Below are 23,015 nucleotides of genomic sequence, written 5' to 3'. Positions count from 1 at the left end.
ATGAAATACCAACACTTCCAATTTTGACCTCTGAATATGGTGCTAGAATTCACTTACTGATCTCAGTTTTCCCATTTCAACCACCAAAATATAACTTGCCTGAGTCATTGGTACAGATAACTAAGGGGCCTGTGACTTTCCCAGTTCCACCAAGTGATGGCCACACACTGACAAGAAGATTGGCTTAACATTCAAGGAAATTGTTCCATTGCCAGCCAGCTAGAGTTCGGTATTCTTTCCTGCTAAAGGATCTTTCCCAAGCTGGGCTGCCTTTTCCACAGGCAGCAGGTACAGATGTAGCCTGTGAAATCAGATGTGCTGCGGACAGGCACCCCCATACTTCAACAGCCAACTAAGCAAACCTTCTCTGTAATCTAGCACATCTTTCTGAGATGTACTTTTAACATCCATGAGATCTGGTACTTGGAAATCAGTTTCATCTTCGTGCTTAGCTAGTTTTGAGATGGGAAGAGGCCAATGTAAAAGCTGCAACTATAAGTCTTACTGAGTGAGTCACTTAAGGTGTAATACGGAGGCTTCCAAGGGCAGACAGATGTCCCGATGTCTGCTTCGCCAGCAGTAGGTGAAGGTATTGACACATCGGAGGCACCTAGAATAAAGTGACTAGCAGGAATTCTCAGTTGCGTGTGGTCTCTGTTTCCTGGGATAGCCCCCTCCTCAGAAAAAAGCCCAAATAAGAACTGAAAGGGAAGTATATTTTCTTACATCTTTATAAGTAAGTCTTTTGTTTTAACACCTCCTCTAGCCACCAAATGCCCTCAAAGAGACCAGTGGTACACATTACTCCTCAGAGAGGCTGCTGTGAGAATAATAAAATAGACAAGGATAAGGATCTGGAAAACAGCATTTCTGTAGATGGAAGGCTAAAAGTAAACCTTCTCTGGCACCATCGGAGGTAAGAAAGGTTGACATGAAGATTTCAAAGCAGAGGAGAGACCATGGTGTCTACCCGGGAGAGTCACATGCTGTTTCTACTTATATCTCCTGGCCAGAGCAGCTCATAGGGATAGTGTCTTGCCAAGTATTGTGGAAGAGCAATCTACACTTTGCCCACAGTAAGGAACCAGAATATGAGCCAACTCTACTCACTATCATATCCATGCTGAGTACCTCAGATAAAACAAGACATGACCATCCTCTTCAAAACCCTAGACAACAACATAGAGTATCAAATACCACAGCACTGGGGCAATTCAAGTCATTTCCCTCGAGGAGAAGCTGTACCCTCCAGCATCATAAGCATGAACATCTTCTGATGCTCAGCAAAAGCTGCTTAAGGCTTTTGGTCTCATCAAAGAGTCTACATAAATGTCCACGTGATCTAGGACTGAACTTGCCCCCTCGGTGCCCATGCTCATCTGAGAAACCAGAGGGAAATGGAAGCTAGACTGCTTGATTTCCAACTTTGGTTCTGTCATGTTCTAGTTCTAAAATCTTAGTCAAGTTAATTTCTAAACCAGGCATGGTGGCTCACCTTATATCCCAAACTAAGCAGGCTGAGCCATGATCACTGGGGGTTCAAGGCCAGCTTAGGATTTGTCTCAGGAAATAAAAGCAAGGGGATAGAGAGATTTATCCCATGAGCAAAGAGTTTATACAAGCATGAGGACCTGACTTAGGACTCCCAGCACCACATAAAAGCCAGACATGGCTACACACACCTGTCCACACACACCTGTGGCCATAGCCTGGGAAAGGCAGGAAAGATGCCAAGAACATCCAGAGAACTTGCTGGTCGGCCAGTGTAGCCAAAATGGCAAGTTCTAGATTCAGTGGGAAACACTGTGTAAAAACAAGTAAGACAGAGAAGTGATTCAGAAAGACATCCAGAATCAGCATCTAACCTCCACATGTGCCCTCATGCACCCTGGTAGGCCAGAGCACCCCACACTGTGCACATACATGTACATCATACACACAAAAGAGAAACAAAGTTACTCTTTGGCCTCGGTTTTCTTCTCTGACAGCTGAGGATATTGATCCCACCCTCCCCAGAGTGTTTGAAGACACTGACTACATAGTATCCTATAAAGTACCTGGACCGGCAAGAAGCACATAACAAGTATCCACTAAATACTGATTCTTCCTTGTCTTTTCTTTTTGCCGGAAAAAGACATTTACTGGCAGGTTTTTTCCAAGGCCACAACCAAAGAGACGCAGTGGGAGTGAGCATCCCTATCAACGGCGGAGTGTGGGTCTTCCACCAAAGATCTGTTTGCTTCCTCAACAGGCATGTATTTACCACTCTCTCCCTCTTTCAGAACTTCCCCAAACCTCTGGCTCCAGATACAGTCATGGTACCATCCTTCCCTTCCCCTGTGAACTCACATCCAGGTAGGACAACACAGACATCAATGAATAACAGTAGAGTGGGTTATTCTCAAGCCTGAGAACATTATCCCAGGCACACATCAGGAGAGCCCAAGGTGTCCTCTCCTAAGCACCCATCCACAGCCCCTATGCCAGGTTCTCTATGCTTCAGATTCTAGCTCTACATGTCCAATCACTTGCTGAAGAATTTATCTGTCTTGTTAAGATGGAAATAGCCCTGAGGGAAGAACCCCATTATTCTCACTTCCTCCCAGAGATGTGCTCTGGAGAGCATCAGAGTAAGCCACCCTCAAGCTCTCCTCCCTAGCCCTGCCACGAATCCTAATAGTTCTCCATTGGAGATGCATTGTTAGGATCGTCCTTCGGCCAGCTGCGATCTAATGCTGAATTAATTAATTCTTAATTAATTTGCTAATTAATGAATTAAATGGGAAAAATTCTAGTTACCTTGAAGAACATTTCCAGCAAAACATCCCTGAAGTGTAAGATCATATACATATAAGTAGGTATAGAAATATACAGATACAAAAGCCTTCACTGAAACTGTAACACTCTCCGAATAGTACCAGAAGGGCACAGTTAACACTATTTCCTGTCCTAAAGATCTTCCCCTCTCCACTTGTTCTTCAGTTTCACAATGGCACCTGTGACAGGCCAGTGTCCCCTAAGAAAGAAGGCCAGTCTCAGCTACTCACACTGCATTGCCCCTGTGCCCGTCAGGAATGGCGATTAACTCGCCTGCAAGCAATTTTAACATTCATCAAATTGATAATGGCAAGAAACAAATTGGAGCTTTTCAGTGTTTTACTTAAATGTGCTTGCTAATTCCTTATTACTCTCGATATTTCTGGAAACGACTTCTATACATAAACCAAGCAGAAAAGAAAAGTGCTCCTTGCTGCAAAAATAAAAGACCTAGTGCAGGCTGCTCGCCACCCCGGGGATAATCGCAACCGCATTAAAATGCAACCAGCTGCCCATCTTTCTTCTTTCCCCTCTAGAAGTCAGTAAATTAATTCCTTTATAGATAGGAACATCAATATTCTATTTTTGTAAAAGTGCCTTTTTCAATTACTTCCTGGGAAAAACAGAGTTACTATGGCAATGTCTGAATTTTGCACTCTACAGCTTTAGACTACCACTGTTTTACAAACGGGAAGCTATAATTTAGCTCAACTCATTTTAAAAAGGTATATGGAGAACTCCCACACATTCTCATCATCTGTGGCAGCAACCTGGTGTGTGTGTGTGTGTGTGTGTGTGTGTGTGTGTACAAAGACTCTGTGTGTGTACAAAGACTCTGTGTCTCTATAAAATACGGCAGGGGAAGTAGGAAAAGATCTTTTTCTAAGGTGAAGTTTTTTGGACCCGCACCTATTGACCTGCCTCGGCCACAGAGGGCATTAAACGAAGGTTTGACAAAAATGAAACTGTGCATCTTCTTGTGACCATCCTCTAGGCTACTTTCTATTAGTGATCATGCTGAATACATGGTAGAGATGAATTCGTGGCCCAAAAAACTCTCAGACCTCTCTGTCACAGGGTATGTCGTGTGGCGTTTTTGATCAGGTCAGCAGCCACCCTTTAAGCCCACAGCATGTCATTTTGTAGTTTCCACTCCCTAGATAAAAAGAATTCCCACAGACTGCTTTCATGTGGAGACATCTAAGCAATTCCTCCTGGAGAGTCCATCTGAGCACTCTTAAGTTGGATCGCTGGGTGGGTCTGTACCCCTAATCGCCAGCACAGATAGATGAGTAGCATCAAAAAAAAATTGGATTGTATCTCCAACTTCTACATGGACAGGCTTTGACAATCTGTTCCTCTTGAAACAGCATCTTTTTATCATTACCATGTCTTTGGCTAAAGTATAGACTGACAATCTTCACCCACACAGGATCCAGCACTCTGCTTATCAGGGTTATGAGCTTTAGGGCCAAAATTCCGTGTGAAAGAAATCCCTCTTGCAAAGACCTTCCACCTCAGAATCCCTCTTACAAGTGTTGTTAATGTGGAGCCACAAGTGAGGTGCAGAATCTTGTCATTCATAATTAAAGGAGCCACATCTCTTTCAAGCACCCATAAACCCAAAAACTGAACATGGACTAGGCCACAACTTCTCAATACACAATATGAAACTGAATTAGTATAAACTACAGTGAGTGACCACAACAAAATACAACTAGACTTCAATTTCCAAAAGGAAATACAACAAACTATTTGTTTGAAGAACAAGGTTAGCACTATCTGTCAAGGATGAGTATGCTACTGGAAACCAGGAACATTAGAGAACAGACTTGCAATAACAATGAACATTTTTGAAATCAGTTTTTGCAGAAATTTGATAGTATGTTATTTCTATGGATATATAGGGCAAAGGAGAACGATTGGACTCTCTTCAGCTTAAGGTTGAAGTCAACGGTTAGAAGAATTGCAAGTCGCTTAAGGAAAGGGGCATGTAGGAAATTTTATTAGGCATAAAAGTTAATGAAGAAGAAACAAAGAAATAACAGGATTGATTGAAGCAAAAACTGTTTATTTGAAAAGGCCAGTGGGCTCTGGTTCTAGGCAAAATGAAGGCAATACATTCTGCCTTATCTCCCCTCATCAACATAGCTACAAATTTTGGATGGTTGTATAGAACAATTATGTGAGAACTTTGAAAATACTTGGGATTGAAAAAAAAGAGAGAGAGAATAAAATTCTAGGTAGAACCTAAACAATGATGTGTTTATTTCTTTTTATCCACAACCTCATCCTTGTGTCAAATAGCCTGAACCCAGAAATGGATACTTGCATAAACAGAGAAAGTTCTAGAACGAATCCACAGTTCAGAAAGAGAAGCAAGAAACAGGCTTCCAGACTGCCATCGGCACCTGAACTCTCAAGGGACTGCTCAGAAGAGCTATGTCTGAAAGGTGAGACAACCCCCCCATTGCTTTCCTCTCTATCTCAACCACTTGTTCCTGGACTGCTCCAGGGCAGTCATGGCAAGTGTGTGGCAAAGCAGAGTAAATGAACTCCCAAAGCGCAGCCTGGACAACTGGAAAGGGGGGGCTTCGTGAAACCAAAGAGCACCATAGAGGTTCCAGAGAGACGAACCTGTGAGACCAGTACCACAGATACTCATAACCTCAAACAGCATTGCCATCAAGACACCAGAAAAGCATTCTCATAAGATAACAATTGAGGCAGAGGCCCGCTACCATGGCCTTTTCAGCATAACACAAGATATGAGCATCAGCACTAATAAGCATTAGAACTAATGAGCAGAAACACCATTTACAACAGCAGCAATAAAAATTATCTATCAAATTAATAGTCTTCTAACGTGCAAATTTTTAATGAAAAAGGCAAAAATTCTAAACTGAAGGATATAAATAGAGCAAAGCTAAAGGAAGCCTGTGACATTCTGACATGTGGAAAGGCTCATATAATAAAGAAGTTTAATTACCTAGTTACCCTGTATGCAATTCCAAACAGACTCACAATAAGATAGAATTTTACACACTGCTCCTAAATTTCATGTGAAAAAGTAAATAGACAAGAATAGTCATAATTTGTAAGAAGAGGATGTGGTGGTATTGTGTTCCCCAAAATATTGTGCACTCTAATAAACTTATCTTGGGTCAGAGACAGAACAGCCACAATATTAAACATAGAGGTTAGGCAGTGGTAGCACATGCCTTTAATCCTAGCATTCCAGAGGCAGAGATCTACCTGGATCTCTGTGTGTTCAAGGATAAAGCCAAGCATGGTGACTCATGCCTTTAATGCCAGAAAGTGAGCCTTTAATCCCAGGGAGTGATGGCAGAAAGCAGAAAGATATATAAGGCGTGAGGACCAGAAACTAGAAACATTTGGCTTGTTAAGCATTCAGGCTTTCAAGCAGTAGTTCAGCTGAGATCCATTTGGATGAGAACTCAGAGGCTTCCAGTCTGAGGAAACAGGATCAGCTGAGGAACTGGCAAGGTGAGGTAGCTGTGGTTTGTTCTGCTTCTCTGATCTTCCAGCATTCACCCCAATAACTGGCCTCAGGTTTGATTTTATTAATAAGACTCCTTAAGATTCATGCTACAGGAGGAGAAGAAAGAGGAAGAGTATTGACTTTGCCTAGATCTGTCTGGAAAGCCCTGAGGTAGACACAAATGAGAAACAACCCAGATAGCAGTGGAGTGTAGGCAAAGTGGCGGCCACTTGTCCCAGGACTTACCCAGCAAGATCCATGGCCAGCGTAGAAGAACCATTAGTATGCATGTGTTCGTGCCTCAAGGCTTAGGATCATCAGTTCTAGAAGGCTCTTCCTCTGCAGAGCTACCAAGAACTCTGACCTTCTGAGGCAACTAAATAAGAGAGCAGCAGAGAGACACAGCCTGTCCTCAGTGCCACTTACCCTCCACTCTGGAAGCTCTGCTCTCCTGTCCTCAAATGTTCACATGCCATAATATGGCTGATTAAAAAGAACTTGCTTTATATTTCCAGGGATTATTATCTAAGCATAATAATTCAAATTATATGGTTTCCACACTGAGACTGTAAAGACAATTAGACTAAATACAAGGTCCAGAAATAGATATACATACAGACAAGACCCAGATCATATAGAAGATATGACATTATAGATCAGTGGGTTCCAGTTTACAGTAGTTGATAAATAATATTACAGTTGGCTTTGCATATTTAAAAGACTTAGATTTCTTCCATGCATCATATATGTAATATATATAATAATATATATATATTATTCTAAATGAACCAGACCTTCAGGAACAAAATCAAAGCCTTAATGCTTGCAAAAAAATGTTGGCTTTGACATAGATAATGACTTCTACAATAGGAAAAGCAAAATCAAAGACAAAAACTTGGAGGAACTTGACTGTTAAAAAAATAACTCAAGCGTTTTTGCATAAACACATTAGAAGACAGGATACAGACTAAGAGGAGATGTTTGCAACACAGCAAAAAGTGAAGTCCAGCATCCAGAAGCTGTCCCTGTACATTCATAAAGCTCCCACCCAAACCTCTTGGGTGTGCAGTTGATGATAACTGATAAGTTGGCACGGCAGCCATATTTCAGAGTACACTCTCCAGGGAGGTCCTTGTGTGTGTCAGGAGGTTAAGACAGAAGGATCACAACTCTAAGGCCTCACAGGACTGCACAGTGAGTTCAAGGCTGGCCTAGGCAACTTAGTATGACCATGTCTCAAAATAAAAATAAGGGAAGGGCTTGAAGGCAGGCTGGCTTTAGTTCTCTGTACTTCCAGTAGACACATACACAAAGTATATGTACTCCCAGTAGAAACATACATACAGTATATATAGATATTCCCAGTAAACACATACACACAGTATAGATACAGTAGACATGCATACATCATAGCTGTCACCATGACACACTCTCCACTCACTCCTAGAAGACTGTTGTTTATTTCTAGGCTAGGACAATTGTTCAATTATTTCTTCCCTCATGGACTTCAAGGATACATAGACGGCACAGAACTTTTTCCACTCAGGACCAGCAAGGAACTGAGGTATAGTCATGGCTGTGGTCTTTGTTTCATGGGATTCTGCTCACATTAGAGACTAAAAGCACCATATGCAGGCAAAGAGCTCATAAGAAACAGCTCAGCTGTGAGTCAAAGTGGGTTCTTGGGAAAACAGAGGGACTGGGATACTGCTGCAGCATCGCCCAAACCCACAGTGCTGAATCTTTGAGCATCTCTGCAGTCACTTACTGGCTTCTTCCTCCGCCCCGTCAGCACAACGGAACAGGACAACCCAAGAATCTAAATGCAACACACCATCACACTTGTGGTAGTTCATGTAGGACCACCATTGGCCATCACTAGCCCTCTGACATTTGTCTCTGCACAGAATACTGTCCTGAAATGTTCTGTCAACATGATCACTGCTGGAAGGGCTGGAAAGATGGCTCAGTGGTAAAAAGTACGTGCTGCTCTTGCAGAAGCCCCAGATTCAATCCCTGGTGCCTCACAAAAGCTTGTGACTCCAATTCTAGAGGACCCAATATCCTCCTCTGTCCTCCATGGGCACCGGGAACATACACAGGTAATAAGAAAATCTTCTATAAAATTATTGCCAGTGAAGGGTGGGGCTGTAACTCAACGGTAGAGAGCTTGCCTACCACGGTCAAGGCCCAGGGTTTGATCCCCCAGTACTGCAAAAACAAACAAATAAGCAAAATAAAATAACAAAACTGCCTCATAGCCTTACAGAAGTTAATTTGAGGAGTGAGCCAGGCAGTGTGACTTAGGAAGGACCAAATGGCTTTTCCCCTGTCTCCCTTCCTTTTACTAGGGCTCTGCCCCATGACTGCTGTCCAAAGCAAAAGGAGATATTCTACCAAGAAGGAGCATCGTACAGTTTAAACACCCTGACAAACGCTTTTTCATATGGAGGGTATTTGAAATCATTCTTAATAGCTTCAAAAATCCAAAGCTGTTGCCAAAAATAGATCCGTGCTATCTGAATTCCAAAGGGCTGTTGCGTAAGGGAAATGGAATAGAAAGAAGGGATTCTGAGCATAATCCGCTCCTACATCCTGGCTGCATTTAGGACGATGACAGTTTTTAAAATTGCAAGCAGGGAAACCTACTCTGGTTACCTTGGTGATAAACTGCGGGTAAAAATTACACATAATTGCTGCTGACATCACTACTGCCATATTGTCTCCAAGACTACAGATTGTCTCCCAATAATTGTAATGCTCTGTGTACTGGAAGCCCACTCTGCAGGAAAAAAAAAAAAAAAAAAAGCTTAATACTGCGGTTATTCTTTCTAAATCTAGCTGATAAACCAGCCATGGCCTCCTGGGGACTTGGGATAATTACAGAGATAAATGGGCACCGAAAATGCCTCTATCTTAACCTATTCTAGACACACAAACATAATTTGAAAAAGCTAATATATGGAAAAGTTAGTTTGTATCATGACATATCAGAAAATTTCCTTCTAGGATACATTTCGCCTAGAATGCTGGGGGTAGGCAGCAAAGTGTGGAATGTTTGCATGTGTATGTATTCTGGTAGAAAGCAGCTCGTAACTACAGCTAATTGTTGACAGGGAGATCCTGCGGCCTTTATTTTCTGAAGAATACATTGGGGCGATATTTACTTCACTTTATTTATTTATTTATTTTTTAGTTTATATATTGCTTTTGTTATTGGATGTACAATGTAGGGAAGAAGAAATTCCTAGTCCCCCAAACCACTATCAGTAAATGGTCAGCCTAAAAGAAATGGTTTTCTAGAATAGACTGCTTGTATAAAGCCTCTCATAAAGGGTAGGCTTCCCTCTGACCTCCTTTCATTTGCAAAAGAAGCACCCAGTGTGGTCTCTGTGGAGACTGGCCGCTGCCAGCCATTTTACAGCATGCAAAAATCAAGATTCTAGAAAAAGCAGAAATTGATGTGTTTCAATCTAGTGATTTTTCGTGTACTGCCTATGAGACTGCCACATGACATCTGTGGTCAGTGAAAGGCACCATGACATTCCAGCTTCTTGGGGAAGCTGTCTCACAGCAGAACCCACTCTGAGAACAGGGCCATGATGATTCGATTAATAGTCATCGTCTCTAGAACAGGTTTGGAGGTGCAGCTGGAGCCCGGTAGCTCACATTTCACCTTTCTCAGGCTCACTTGGTGAGGGGATGGGGGAGGTGTCCTGAAGCCCTGATGCCGCAGCAATCTGATGACAAGGCTCCCAGGACTGACCTTGTCATTTTCCACTAAGGCAAAACAGAGCTGGTGCACTGTGTCTCCGCTGATTCGTCTGCCTGACCAATTGGATCTGAATAATAACATTTCGGGTTTGGGTTCACCGTCTAATCCACACAACAGCCCACACCTGGGAAAGAGTCTCATTGAATAATCTCACCTTTTAGCCTGGGCAATACTAAAACCAGAAGTGAGAATAGCAATCAAAACATGGGAATAAACTGTAAAGTGAAAACAGCCCCTCAGCCCCACGGAGTCCTGATGCCTTGGTTACTGGTAACATTTATGTAAAAAATTACAGCTCCCAGTGGGAACAGAGATCTAAGAATTCTGTTTACAAGCAAGGTAACTGGTCAGTCACACTGGCCAGGCTTCCTGTCTTACAGTGTTCCCACCTGCCTCTATGATGGCCGTCATTCCAGGCTCTAATAATGATTTAATGATTTATTTTTGTGCTTCTGATAATTGGTCACATGTGCCTGACCACAAATTTACAATCTAATTCTAACAGCTAACTGCATAATTAAGATGGCAGGACTGTTAAGCCCCAGGGTTTGACATATTATATTTAATGTTTCTTTGTTTTACCAAAATGGAGTTTGGAAGCTCTTGGATAGTCAGTAAACATACAGCTTTTGCTGAATAGCTCTTTAGGGCACCATGACGCCTGACTTAATACAGTTTGGGTTTGATGAAGAAGTGGCCTATAAATAACAAGATCAATCACATTGCTCCAAAGTTCTCTAATTGACCAATTTATGTGCCACTTCCACGGGCCATGTCGGAAATAATTCCCGTGTGACTTGACCCCATGTTGGTTCCCAGACAACCCAGTGCTGATGTGGCTGTAAGCCCTCTGGGTGGCACTACAGATTTGTGGGAAGTCCACACTGGTACTCTATAGGATTCAATTTGTCCAGCATGAGTATCATTTCGTAGAACAAAACTCATCTATGAGTGATCCCTTCTGAGAAATACACGGGCAGCATGGAAAAGTACAGAGCTGCAGAGAGGCAAGCCACTACTCGGTCGGTCACTGCGGAGGACAGCGGCTCGGATTGGGTGGAGCTTACACACTTCTACCGGGAAAATGCAAAGCATGAAGGATGGCAAGTATTTCGAGATCCACATTCCCTGTGATTGCATGCACTGTAACTATATGCAGAGGCACTTGGGGGCTTACTTCTGGTCTATTTTTTTCCTGTGCTACCAAAGCAGAAACACTATTATTGGACATGAAAACATTGTTTATGTATCCTCTGTAATGCAAAGACAGTTCCTTAGTAAAGAAACACGCTTTGGGGTCAACCCAAAAGAGCAGGAAAGTCACCCGCACCCTGATAACATGTCTGTGAGTTCCAGAGATTCGCCTTTAAGGTAAGGAGGTGCGCACTGGGGCTGCTGCCCCTCAGTGGCAAGTTGAGTGGGTATGTAGCTAATTGTCTTGCTTAGGGTTTCTATGGCTGTGATCAATAACCATGACCAAAGGGACTTGAAGAGGAGAGGGCTTACTCCCGGGGACTCACCCGCAATACAGTCCCTCATCTAAGGAAGTCAGGGCAGGAACCTGGAGGCGGGAGCTGAAGAAGCAGCCGAGGAAGAACACTGTGTACTGGCTTGCTCCTCCTGGCTTGCCTTCTTATACCACCCAGGACCACCAGCCCAGGAGTGGGGCTGCCCACAGAAGACTGTGCCCTCCCGTATCAATAATTAAACAAGAAAATGCCAGACAGGCTTGCCCACAGGCCACTCTGAGGGGAGCGTTTTCTCAATTGAGGTTCCCTCTTTCCAAATGACTCTACATTGTGTCAAGCTGATGAAAAACTAACCAGGACACCAATGAATGTATTAATTGGCATAAAAAGGTGTTCAAAGGACTCTAGTTTTATGTCTTTCTAAAATAAATTTTAAAAGAACGAGCCCAACTACACAGTGTTTAGGACACAGTTAAAATGCCATATGTCAATGTGGCAGAAATGGTTCCACTAAGCCAAGTTTCAATGTGAAGGTGTGGGAAGAAACGGCACCTGGAAATGGTGGGTGAAACTCAATGTCCTCAGGCCTCAGGAAGTCGGCGAGGCCTGTTTCTATTATTCAAGCCTGTGTGTCCCAAATGTCTTTGATCCTAGCAGCCTTCCTAAGCTGCCTGTTACTGGTTTCCGGCTGTTTCAACATCCCACAAACCAACACGTAAGTCTGGGAAATGCCCCCTTAGCAGAGCACAGTCAATACTGTTTAAAGTTCTCAAGTCAAACAGCTCATGGTTAGGCGACAATGTTCAGTGCTGGCCCTGCAGAAAATGAAGCTTAAGGGTTCAGATTTCTCTTTGAGCACGATCTTTTATCTACTCAGAACTAGAAAGAAGAGAATAATTGGCAACATTCTGAACGATGTCAATCATCGCGAAAAGCACACCCCGTCCTATGGTCGGCGTCCATACTGTTCCGGTCATAAGGCTGGAAAGGGGATACTCGCTAAAGCTTTATATTTGAAAGTGTTGAGATTCTTTTATGAAATGAATGTTTGTTTGTGTTGGTTAGTGACGGGAGCCATAAGCCTAGGCGACCCTTGACACACATGCTGCCATATTTGGGCTTCCCTTCTCTTTTCCTAGATCTAGGCCTTGCTTAAGTCTCCATAGCACCAGAAAAATGCCTGATCAGATTGGCCTGTGGACAAGTCTGTGGGGCATTTTCATGATTAATGATTGATGTGGGAAGGCTCAGCCCACAGTGGGCGGTTCCACACCTGGGCAGATGGTCTTGGGGTATATAAAAAAGCAAATGGAGCAAGCCGTGAGGAGTAAGCCAGTGAGCAGCACTCCTCCATGGTCTCTGCTTCAGTTCTGCCTCCAGGTTCCTGCCCTGCTTGAGTTCCTGCCCTGACTTCCCTCAAGGACCGGCTATGATCAGGATATGTGAGCCAAATAAACCCTTTCCTCCCCAGGCTGAATTCAGTCATGGCATTTATCACAGCAATAGAAACCTGACTAAGACAACACCATAAAGAAAAATCCTATTTTACTCTGTTTTCTTGTTAATTGATTTCTTTTTTGAGGTAAGTTTATTGAGTCATAATTTAAAACAGTCAAAATCACCTTTTTAAACCCTTTTTAGATATAGAGTTCCGTGAATTTTGACAAACACATTCAGTCATGTGACTGCATCAGAATCAAGACCTAGAACACACCCATCACTTTCAGTCACTCCCCTGCCTCACTGCAGTCACCTCCCAGGCACACACACCTTTCGGAGATAATTTGGCTTTTTGTTTGTTTTTAGATAGGGTCTTGCAACATAACCCGAACTGGCTTTGAACATACTACATAGCCAGGCTGGCCTCGAACTTTAACCCTGTTGCTTCAGCCCCCACCCCCTTCTCCTAGTACAGGGATTACCATGTACCAAGCCCCCACCCCACCCCCAGTACAGGGATTACCATGTACACCAAGCCCCCACCCCACCCCCAGTACAGGGATTACCATGTACCAAGCCCCCACCCCACCCCAGTACAGGGATTACCATGTACACCAAGTCCCCACCCCACCCCTAGTACAGGGATTACCCATGTACACCATGTCCCCACCCCACCCCAGTACAGGGATTACCCATGTACACCATGTCCCCACCCCACCCCAGTACAGGGATTACCATGTGCACCAAGTCCCCACCCCACCCCCAGTACAGGGACTACCCATGTACCAAGTCCCCACCCCACCCACAGTACAGGGATTACCATGTACCACTCAGTTTGCCTTTCAGGTTTTGATTCTACAGAGTAATTCTGGTTGTTGTAGTGACATCACCCTTTGTGTCTGCTAATCACCTGAGTGCCTACTGACCCAACTGAGGATACCAGGTGTCTGTGTCTTCCCTCAAAAAGCCCCAAGGGCTATGCTGGGCTATGCTGGGCAATGCTCTCCTGGTTATGTTGAAAAGAAACCTGCTTCAAATAGCCAAAGTAAAGGAGTTTTATTGAACAGGGTCTAGTAGCCCAGGCCTGTGAGTCCAGTTGTTTGGGAGACTGAGGCAGGCAAATTTTAAATTCAGAGACTCTCAGGGCTATGGAGTGAGTTCAAAACCATCCTGGGCAACTTCATGAAACAATAAAATAGAAAATAAAACACAAGCTGGGGATGAAGATCAATGGCACAGCCCTGCCTAGCACACATGAGACCATAGGTTCAATTCCCGGGACTGCCAAAAAACGGTTTTTAAAGCATTTTACTTATGAACTCTGAGATATAAGACAAAATTACATTCAAGGAGGCCTCAAGTAAACCAGGTTGAGGGGAGTAAGAGACAGCCAGGGAAGCAGGGGTATGTCCCTGATCATTACTGTCTCACTGGTTGCTAAAGTCAACCTACCCTCCCTCTTCCCCTCCCTCCCTCCCTCACCATCCAGCCTCTCTCCTCCTTTCTCTACTTATCCATCGTGACTGACATCTCATATGACCACCCAGGTCAGGCTTCTCAGCTCACATTGGCTGACAGTTTGACTCAGTTCAAAAATCTCCAAAGGAAGCATTCGGATTGGCTTAGCACCAAGATCTGTGCTCTCCCCAGCTGCCACTCCCATCCCTAACCCACCCTGCCCTTCCCCTTTAAAGCAGGCCTGGAAAATTGGGGTCAGTGGGCAAGACAATTGTTGCAAAAAGGATTGTGAAACCAAGTGTTTTATCCTGTTTCAGGGATTGATTTCACAGAGGAGGTGGCCTAGGAATTGGGTTTTGAAGGATAGTCACCAAGGCAACAGTAGCAGGGTTCCAGGGGGGATGTGAGAGGTGTAGTAGTTGACAGCAAGAAGAGGTATACATCCCAGGCTGAGGAGACATTGTATACTGGAAGAACCAAGCAGATGTGTCTTGTGTAGGGGGCTTATTTGATATGGCTGGAGACTCAAGGACAAGGCAGAATCAAAGAATACATGTGGAGTGCGATGGCCTAGAGGCTATAGAAAGATATCTGGGTTTCCTCCTACAGACAACCATGGGTCATCGTGGGATTTGAGGAAAGAGGATGCTTCCTGTGCTGCCTAGTTTTATGTCAACTTGACACAAGTTGGAGTCATCAGAGAGGAAGGAGCCTCCGTTGAGATCCAGCTGTAAGGCATTTTCTCATTTAGCGATCAATGGAGGAGGGCCCAGCCCATGGTGGGTGGTGCCATCCTGGGCTTGAGGTCCTGGGTTCTATAAAAAAGCAGGCTGAGCAAGCCATGGGAAGCAAGCCAGTAAGCAGCACCCCTCCATGTCCTCTGCATCAGCTCCTGCCGCCAGGATCTTGCCTTGTTTGAGATCCTGGCCTGACTTCCTTCAGTGATGAACAGCAGTGTGGAAGTGTAAGCTACATAAACACTTTCCTCTGAATAATGTTTTGTCGCAGCAATAGAAACCCTAACTAAGACACTTCACTTGCTAGGATAAAGTACAGCAGGGATCTGAGTTCCAGAGTTCTCAGACGCCATCTTTGCTTCTAGTTCCTAAAAGAAACACGCAGAAGGGTTGTTTCTGGCTCAGTAACTCTTAGTTATCAGCTGAGGCTTTTAACTCACTTGCATGGTTCTTGAGCACGATGGGCCATACTTTAGAGGGTCCCATTTGACGCGGCTCCAAGCAGCCTCCAGGCCTTCAAAAAGGGGCCAGTTTTCAGTCCTGGCCCTCCCAATCTCACATCTCAGGTGGCGAGTACAGTGGATCTCAAAAGGAACCTGTATGCACCACACCACCCCCATTTATAACAAAAGAAAGAGAAGTGGGCCATTTGCTTACTACCCTTTCCCCTACTGGTCCCCACCTATGTCCATCAGTACAGTGGTCCACTGCATCCCCTCTGCCAGCCTACTCTGTGGATGAATGCAGGGGGAACGTGGGCCTCCTGGCACATCCCAATGTTCTACTGGAGATAAGATGAAGTTGGAGCTTCATTAAGGAGACCGAGACTGATGGAGAATGGATGGGGGAGGTTGTCTCTTGAGGGAGAGTTGTGGGGGACACTGATGATGCAGTTGGGACTGATGTGGACTGCACTGCACAGTTGTCTCAATCACGATGGAAGAAGATGCCCACAGGGCTTGTTAGAGCCCAGAACACTGGGTCCTGCTCCCAGAGTTCTGGTTCAGCACATCAGTAGGGTTTTCATTTCTTTTGTTGTTGTTCTTTGAGTTGCGTTTGTTTGGTTTTGTTGGTTGGTTGAGTCAGGGTCTCACACCATAGCCCAGGTTGGTCTGGAGCTCACTAGGTAGCCCAGGTTAGCCTAATATTCTTTATCCTCCCGCCTCTGCCTCCCAGTGCTGGGATTACAGCAGTGTGCGGCTGGACTAGGCTGACACACTTGACTGTTAGCCTAGATTCAAGTGGTGCAGACTCTCTTGGTGCAGAGGCCAACCTCTGGAAGCCGCTGGAACAGCCCGTGAACTACTGGGTAAGCCCCAAATGAAGTTTCTCTTCTGCCTTCACTTAGAAACAGTGACGTCATACATACCTGGGACAAGAGATAAATGTAGGAAACAAAACTACCAGTCCAGGCAGCTGCCACCTGCACGGTTTCCAGACACAGAAAGCTATTTTCACGTTGCTCTGTATTGAAGATGGACACACAGGCTGCTAAGTCACTAAGGTCCCACCTACCTCACATTCTAAGAGTACATTCAAAGCAACTTGAAGACAAAGCCATTTGAATAAAGTTTCTAAATCTCATTGGGCACAAAGGAAAAAATTGGTGATTTTAATTCTCATTATGACTATTAGAAATTGTTAAATTCCTTTGGAAGACTAGACAAGTAGAAATGATGTATTGTGTTTTAGGATAGTATGCTTAAGGACATTCTCTCTGTCACCTGTTAGACTCTTCAGATGTGGTCTGTCCCCCAGCAGGGCGCCACTCTTAGACACAGGCAGCAGATGGAGGAGGTTAGAAGGGTCTGTGGAGAGGCACTAACTCTGTTAGGCCGCCTCCCTCCATGGTTTGGACCCTTCTGCTGGAGATTTGAAAATATATTCTAGACAGATGACATGCTAACGGAATCATTTCATGGTTCACCATCCTCCCAGTTTGATTTATCTGTACCGGTAGGCACCCGAGGGCCCTATTCAAGAGATTTATGGCCTACCTATACGATTCCATTTTGTCGAAAGGAAATGTGTGCATTGTTGAGAAACAAAGTAATAACATTTATTTTAAGATTATGCCACTTTCCAATTAGAGGCCTTAGCACTCAAACATATTTACCACCTTTGCATTGCCTGAGCCCCACCCATTCCCTCAGCCCATTTACAGTCATAGAAGCAATACCAGAAGGAAGGTGGATGGAGCCATTCTTATTTCTGAACTGTTAGTAATACAACCAGAGAAGACAGAGCCTGGCCAGGAGAAGGAAATGCCTGGCCAGGAGAAGGCAATGCCTGGCCAGGAGAAGGAAATGCCTAGTCAGGACTGTGGCGCTGCTGACTTGTAGCTCTCTGTGGCTTTGGTCTCCCTGTCTGGGAAATGGGTATAGTATTGCTTTTCTGGGTCTAAGAATTAGCTGAGATAATACTCTGTGTAAGTTCTTTTCTTTCTCTTCCCTCACATTTACGAATTCACCTTTACAAAGCTAAAGGAAGGCCAGTGAGCAGAACAAAGCAACAGAACTTCCTGTGGTGGTTTGAAGGAGAATGGCCCCCCTAGGCTCACAGATTTGAATGCTTGGTCCCCAGTTGAGGGAACTGTTTGGAAAGGATGAGGAGGTGTGGCCTTGTTGGAAGAGGTGTGTCCCTGGGGGTCGGCTTTGAGGTTTCAAAAGCCTAATCATTTCCAGTTCTGCTGCAGCACCTTGCCTGCCTGCCTGCTGCCATGCTCCCCAACATGATGACCATGGACTCTAACCCTCTGAAACTGGAAATCCACCCCCAATAAACTCTTTCTTCCATAAGATGTCTTGGCCGTGCATGGTACCTAGTACAGCAAGAGAAATGTAACTACAGTACTTACCAAAGGTCTAGGTTAACTCAATGGCTACCTGGGAGGTGTAGCTTCATGGTGAATGCTCCTGTTTCCTGGGGCCACAAATCCTTTTCTCATGTGGGGTCTCTGAGTCCTATCCTAGATCACTCTTCCACTACCCTGCAGTAGCTAGAGGAAACAGCAAAGGGTGTCCTTTGATGTGACTCATCCGTGCGGCAGGGCGTCAAGGACAGGAGTTGGAACTGTGTGTCATACTTAAGCTCACTATGGGCTCCAGGTTTGACAGATGAGCAGATTTCCAAGTAAAAACTCTGAATTCTATCATTCTGTTTCTCGTCACTACCAGTATGCTGTGGGATGGTCTGTATGTCAAATGTGTTGCTGATTGGTCAATAACTAAATCACTGATTGGCCCATGGCCAGGCAGGAAGTATAGGCGGGACAAGGAGGAGAATAGAGCTGGGAAGTGAAAGGCTGAGGAGAGAGACACTGCCAGCCGCCATGATGAGAAACAGCATGGGAAGATGCCGGTAAGCCACAAGCCATGTGGCAAGGTATAGATTAATGGAAATGGATTAATTTAAGCTGTAAGAACAGTTAGCAAGAAGCCTGCCACGGCCATACAGTTTGTAACCAATATAAGTCTCTGTGTTTACTTGGTCGGGTCTGAGCGGTTGTGGGACTGGCGGGTGACAGAGATTTATCCTGACTGTGGGCCAGGCAGGAAAACTCAAGCTACAAATGGCGTCCAACGTGGTGGCAAGAGTTTCCACCTAAAAACTGAAAAAAAAGATTCTAAAATGGAGCTAAAAACAGCTTCCTAATTGTCTCTCTCAGATGAGCAGCAGCTGCCTATTTGAGCTACTGGCGAGTTCCTGTTGTGCACGCTCGATCTGCAGTATGGCGTGAATGAGGCCTCTGCAAGTGGCACATTAAGCTGTGTGGTGGATTTAGCCTTTGCTAGTACAAAAAAAAAAAAAAAAAAAAAAGAGGTTTCTGGGCTACACGCTGCTTGGATAAAAGCATAGACCCACGATAGCTCCCAGAGCTGGCAGAAAACGTACTACCGCCATGTTGGGAAGCTGAGGTGGGCGGAGCCAGCAGCCACAGCTGCTGCAGTTTAAGGCAATAGATTCACAATAAGACAGATTCAGATGTAATAATTTAAAATGTGTGTAAAATATATGTAGGCTTGAAAGAGACAAAAAAGGTGATATATACAGTTATAGAAACAAATACATAGTTTTAAAAAATAAAGTCTTTAAAGAGACAGTAAAATTAATACAAAAAATAAGCCACGTGAAGATGAATATTACACAGAGAATCTGGCTTGTGTTGTCTTTGGGATTTTTAACTGCAGAAAAACATTTGATTGTAAAAGCTGTTGAGTTATGCCAAAATGTATATTTTAAAGGTACCTTGACTTCAAAATTTGGATATAAGGATATGTTGCTTTGGAAAGGAGGCTCTGCTTTTGTTTCCACAGAAAGCCAGAGGCTATGGATTTGTTCCAGATTAAGATACATCAGGTTTGACCAGCCAAGACCCCCTGAAAGGTCTCCGATGACACCATGGCCCAGATGATCCAACATCCAGAATGGTTTCAAGGCAACTGGCTTAGACGATACAGCCTCACGGACTACTCCATGATCCTAAAATTTTCTTTGTTTCCCCAGAAGATACAGCGCCCCCCTCCAGCAGGAAGTAGTAAGAGAAGCTACGCCCAAATTCCCAAATATACCAAGCTGACTTTGGAGATGTGTAAAGGTTAAAACCTTCCTTTTTAAGAAAAGAAAAGGGGAAGTGCTGTGGGATGGTCTGTATGTCAAATGTGTTGCTGATTGGTCAATAAATAAATCACTGATTGGCCCATGGCCAGGCAGGAAGTATAGGCGGGACAAGGAGGAGAATAGAGCTGGGAAGTGAAAGGCTGAGGAGAGAGACACTGCCAGCCGCCATGATGAGAAACAGCATGGGAAGATGCCAGTAAGCCACAAGCCATGTGGCAAGGTATAGATTAATGGAAATGGATTAATTTAAGCTGTAAGAACAGTTAGCAAGAAGCCTGCCACGGCCATACAGTTTGTAACCAATATAAGTCTCTGTGTTTACTTGGTCGGGTCTGAGCGGTTGTGGGACTGGCGGGTGACAGAGATTTATCCTGACTGTGGGCCAGGCAGGAAAACTCTAGCAACACCAGTATTCACCAGACTAGCTCTGACTCACTTGCAACTACTGAACAGATGGACTCAAGGCTGAGCAAAATGCGTGTGCTTGTTCACTTTTTTGTGTAATTCTTCTTTACACAAACCACATATAAATATATCCCCATGGTTAAAAACTTTAAGAGACTCCTGCATGGTAACACATCCTTAATCCCAGCTAGTCCTTCCTCCACCGTCCACTGTTAGACCCCATTGTCACCAAAAAATACCTATGAGGAATGACGTAGGATTGAACATAGCTTTTAGTGGCTTTCCATCAACTTATGATTTATGGATGAGACATGTCATGATCCTAGAGGTCTGCAGTCCCCTCTAGATGGGCTATTTATGACATTAACACAGAACCTAAGACCTCTTCTCACTGTACCAGGGTCATCCAGCCCACCCCCAAACCCCACCCCTGCCTGACAGACGAGGATGAACAGGACGCGTCACCATGTAGAGCACCAGTCTAGCTGTCACAAGCTGGAGAAAACCAATGAGCCAGAAACGCTGGTTTAAGAGCACGTTAGAACCAGAGGCATTGAATGGCTCTAGGAGACATTCTCCAACAATCACCTTTATCGGATCCACAGACTAGATCGTCTTCATCTTACTTGGTTCAGACGCACTGGGTTCTCCCTGCTCCTGGCTTCCTTGACTTTTAGAATAGCATATCTTTTAGTCCTTGCCTCACCTCAGTGGTCACTCTTTCTCCCAACTCCATTCCTGGTTTTCTCACCTCTAGCCTTGGGAGCAAGCCCCGGGAGTCCTGCAGCTGTGATACTAAGTGCCGTCTATATTCTCCCACATTTGGGTCTCCAGTCTAGATGCCTCACTGAACTCTAGACTCCTGTGTCAGCTGCCTACTCAGCGTTTCCATGTAGCCGACAGATCTTCACCTCCATGGCTGAGATGGACGCCCGCTGTATCCTGCTACCACTCCTCTCTGCCCACAACCACCTCACTGGGCGTTCCTATTGTCTGGCTACTCAACTGTAAGCAATAGAGTCATCAGCCCCACCTTCAAATTACAGCCATGATTCTATCTCGCCCTCTCCATTCCTCAAGCTGTTCTTCCCTCCCCATCATGAAGAGTCTCTTGCCACGTCTCTGTATCACTCTCTCCAGGCCCCCTTCCTAACTTGCTGTTCTCCACGAGACATCTCCATCTATTTCCACAGGAGTCACTTTGTGCCGCTTTTCTGTCAAAAGCACAGTGGCTTCCCATTTCACTCCCAGAAAAAAAATCCAAATGCATGAGGTCATTCTGCAACAACTTGTCCCCAGCTCTCTGTTTGGTGCCGTCTCCCGCCATGCTCCTGGGCACTTCCTGCTATGGCCTCTTTGCTATCCTCAACTGTGCCACTGTGCTCTTACCTCAGGGTCTTTGTACTTCCTTTCCCTGGCTTGTTCTTTCCCTCTATCGAGACTTTTCTCTTTGCCTTGTGAGAGAAGCGGTCCCTCAGCTTATACTACATTAAATTATACTGTAACAAACTCCACCCCATCAGTCACTCTCTGCTTCCCTTGCCTACTTTCTGTCCTGCAGACAGGCATGCTATTAGTCAGACTTTTCATCACCACAACAAACCCCCAAGAAAAGCAACTTAACCAAGGAAAGATTTATTTTGGCTCACATGACCAGAGGTGTCACAGTCCATGGCTTCCTAGCGCCATTGCTTGCAGGCCTGTAGTGAGGCAGACCCTCACAGCAGACGCATGTGGCAGAGTAAAGAAAAGATCTCCCTCAAAGGCTTGCCCCTAGTCACCTGCTTCCTCCAACCAGGCCCCGACTTCAAGCCCGTTGGTGAAGTCAAAGCCCTTTGGTCTGATGCGAGCAATCCCTTCTCCTCATAGTACCTCCATCTGTGGAATCTAGCCTTCAACACACGAGCCTTGGGGGGGGGGCATTCGTATCTGAACCACAACAGGCACTTATCAACACTTACCATATCATCATAGACTTGTGTATGTGCTGATTGTTTCTCTCCTCCTCTAGAATTTAAGCTCCAGGAGAGCAAGGACTTTGCGTTGCTCACTGTGTGCCAGATACAGTAGTATCATGACCATAGTAAACGCCCAACAAATACTTATCAAATGATTGAATAAATTAGTCCTGGCACCAGTTTACAGTCCATTTGTAAGTAGGTCACCATTCACACACATACTCTTGGAGAACTATAGAGTTTTAATTAGGAAATGCTTGCATTTTGCCAAACTCATTTGGCAAACTTTATTCCCCTGGGGTCAATCTTTCCTTACTTGCAATTTTTTTGCCAGAACATTGATTTTTTTAAAAAAAATTCCTTTCCAGTTAGAGAACATAGGATTACCAAGCCAATGAGCTATTTCTCTGCTGAGAGATGTATTTAGTTCCAGTTGGGTATTTTTTTTCTTTTCTTTTTCAATAGACACTGAAGTGCTAATTTCCAAACTTTGGAAGGAAGGAAGCAAAAGGTAGAACCGAGAGGACCCAGGCCCATGCTCTGTCAGCAAAGCAAAGACACTGAAGTGACCGGAAGTGGAGGACTCTGCCAGATCACACGGGCCACCAAGGCAGGCTCAGCACCAAGCCGAGCTGCAGGGGAACAGCTAGTCCCCGATGTTCTCTTTTCCTAGCCTGGGGGTTGGTACCAGGAGTCAAAATGCATGAGAATAATCAACTCCTCCCTCCCAACGTCTAGCTTCCTCCTCGGCATCCATAGCAGAGGTTCTGAGTCTTTTCAGGTCACAGACTTTTCCAGAATTATGGGTTTTGCTCTCTACAGCTGCCATAACTA

General features: G+C 44.7%; 1 protein-coding gene and 1 long non-coding RNA gene across 4 annotated transcripts in view; one reads left to right on the top strand and one right to left on the bottom strand.

The window, feature by feature from the left end:
- The window catches only part of Myo3b (myosin IIIB), a 352,122-nt gene that overhangs the window by 282,696 nt on the left and 46,411 nt on the right, over positions 1 to 23,015 (bottom strand). The gene's annotated exons all lie outside the window — the stretch shown is intronic.
- LOC128100655 (uncharacterized) overlaps positions 1 to 23,015 on the top strand; it is an 87,855-nt gene that overhangs the window by 60,483 nt on the left and 4,357 nt on the right. Inside the window, exons 8-11 of one of the 3 annotated variants that reach the window (XR_008214869.1) lie at positions 2,283 to 2,355; positions 5,125 to 5,270; positions 8,227 to 8,421; positions 11,028 to 11,737. This is a non-coding gene — a long non-coding RNA (uncharacterized LOC128100655). Of the gene's footprint in view, positions 1 to 2,134; positions 2,230 to 2,282; positions 2,356 to 5,124; positions 5,271 to 8,226; positions 8,422 to 11,027; positions 11,738 to 23,015 lie in introns of those variants that run through there. The other 2 variants (XR_008214870.1, XR_008214872.1) reach the window with 2 other exon arrangements.

The sequence above is a fragment of the Peromyscus californicus genome, unplaced genomic scaffold (assembly GCF_007827085.1).
Source record: "Peromyscus californicus insignis strain IS unplaced genomic scaffold, ASM782708v3 Scaffold_7__1_contigs__length_154581171, whole genome shotgun sequence".
Lineage (NCBI taxonomy): Eukaryota > Metazoa > Chordata > Mammalia > Rodentia > Cricetidae > Peromyscus > Peromyscus californicus.
Note: the sequence above shows the minus strand (reverse complement) of the source record. Positions and strands in the feature narration are given on the sequence as shown.